The sequence below is a fragment of the Pollicipes pollicipes genome, unplaced genomic scaffold (assembly GCF_011947565.3).
Source record: "Pollicipes pollicipes isolate AB1234 unplaced genomic scaffold, Ppol_2.1 Scaffold_2555;HRSCAF=2994_pilon_pilon_pilon, whole genome shotgun sequence".
In the NCBI taxonomy this organism is placed as follows: Eukaryota; Metazoa; Arthropoda; class Thecostraca; order Pollicipedomorpha; family Pollicipedidae; genus Pollicipes; species Pollicipes pollicipes.
Genome location: NW_023596136.1, coordinates 16,779,514 through 16,781,882, shown reverse-complemented (window position 1 = coordinate 16,781,882; position 2,369 = coordinate 16,779,514).

Genomic DNA, 2,369 nt, shown 5'->3' with positions numbered 1-2,369 from the left:
AGTACGGCAACGTCATCTGACTGCCAAAACTGAAACAGAGAACTTTGGAGACCTTCCCAGATCTGCCTTTCCACGAAAAGCAGAAGGTAAGTACGCAGTTTCGCTGTTGATGGTTCATCGCACTTGCGATGACTGCGATGCGACGACTTACAATTGGGATATTACATGTCAAGTGATGGTTTACACCTCTCTTTCGCTCCCTCGCTCTCCCGCCCCTCGTGGTCTCCCCCTCGCTCCATCGCCCCTATCGCTCTCTACCCGCCTTATCGCTCTCTATCGCTCTATTGCTCTTTCGCCCTTCCTCTCTCTCTCTCCTCTCCTCCTCTCTCTCTACTCTCTCTCCTCTCTCTCTCTCTCTCGTCTCTCTCTCTCTCTCTCCTCGTCTCTCTCTCTCTCTCTCTCTCCTCTCTCTCTCTCTCTCCTCTCTCCCTCTCTCCCCCTCCCTCCTCCCCTCCCTCCCTCCCTCCCTCCCTTTCTATCCCTCCCTCCCCCTCCCTCCCCTCCCTCCCCCCTCTCTTTCTCTCTCTGGTTGTCAACAGTGAGTGTATTACCAACAGTGCAGGCCAACCTGTGGCTTCGAGTTGACCGGCACTCGCCTGCAAGCTTAAAACATAGCTGCGCCTTCGTCAGCGTATAAGGATTTGTTCTCCGGGACCTACAGCGGACAGAAAAGTGCGACGAAGCACCTGGTGAAGGCGTTTGCAACTTGTCGTGTCATCCCGACCACCGTCCGACACGAAGGCCCATTAATTCGACGGGAAACGGCCCATGTCACGATTCCTATGCATGCAATGAGCTTTGGCTTTAAAACGAGAAAGATTGAGCCGTGAAGAGCAGAGGTCGCAACGTAGTGCACTGTAACCGGCAGTGAGATGAAACACAGTCGCGCTTTTCGTGATACTTTTGGCACCATGTACTAAAAGTATGCACAGGTCCGAGGTCCCACATTTCGTCGATGATAATTCTCCCGTGTCACTCCCAAGGGCAGCCCATTTTGAGGTGAAGCTATTGAAACAGAAGCCCGCGCACCCTGCGTGTCAGCGCACTGCTGCCTGCAAAGAATCAGAAACTAATGCTGCAACGCAGCGAGGAAATCTAGTTTCACAATTTTACATGGGCTGCTGGCTTCGTATGTTTTGGTCTTGGGTCATCTCTTCCACCGCAACGTTCACTTCTGCTATCATCTCGCGCGTTCCATAGTGCAAAATACATCTTACTGGTCCTTGTTGCAGCCATGCTACGCTGGATTCTCAGGAACTCATCGAAGGAAGGCCTGTTCGGTGAAGGGGACGTACGGGCCTGGGATGTCACCCAACTCGGCAGGCTGAAAGCGAGTCCAGATGTACTGCTATTTCTGGGACATTGCTTCACCCAATCTGCGTGGAAGATGCTCCTGGCTGGGGTGGACCAATTCGATGAAGAACGTGATAGGTTGTGTGGTTGTGGGGAGGACCACCTGGTTGGTGTCTCCGTACAATGTGGTGTGTGTGGAATGTGGTTCAGCACGCGCTGTTCTGTTGGTTATGTTATGGGTATGGGTGCATGTATATGTTCACTGTGCAAGTAGCGGTAGTTTCCCCCAGAGCACAGGCTGCCTTGAATGGCAAGAAGTTCAGCCGTCTTCTTTTGGACTTAATAGAATTGCTACATTGTTTTAAGCTGGCCATACCAGATGCAGTACGACGACCTGCCCTAGCCGTCGGTAGGTCGTCATAGATCTGTGAATGCCATGGCAGCATGGGTGCACTTGTGTTTGGGGGCAGCGTATTGGTGAAGTATGCGTAGCTGTACAGAGTTACGTTATAGTGGGTCGATGAACAGTTACTTTCTTTTGGCGCCAAACATGATGTCGTTGCGTTCGGATGTGGTGTCATGTCGTTGTCCCTGGCTTGCTGTGACACGGTTGACCAGCGGCGGTGGACGCGTGGCTTTAGCTGTCATTTCTGTTTAATATACATACGCGTTTCATACATTATGCTTTCCATACGCGTTTTATAAGTTATTATTAACATATCCCTTTTATGTATTACATTTTATACAGATATGCAATACATGATATGCAATAGATGTCTGTTGTGTCCAGATTGTCACCCTACGATGAAGCACAGCCGTTTTTTTGGTAACAACAACTTTGGCACCCAGATAGACGCGATGCATTCAGACGACAGATGGTTTGGCTAGCTGTTATGGCTGCAAGCCTAAGAGGAGCTACCGTTGGGCACTGTGGGACACTGACCGCCACACGGGCTTCTCGTTGTCGCAGGGGTCCAGACCAATGCAATCCTCGGGCTCGGCCTCGTCCATGCTTGGGAAGCGGGCTCTCAGGGCTCAGACCGGCACGAAAACAACTGTTCGGTGTTGGTGATGTC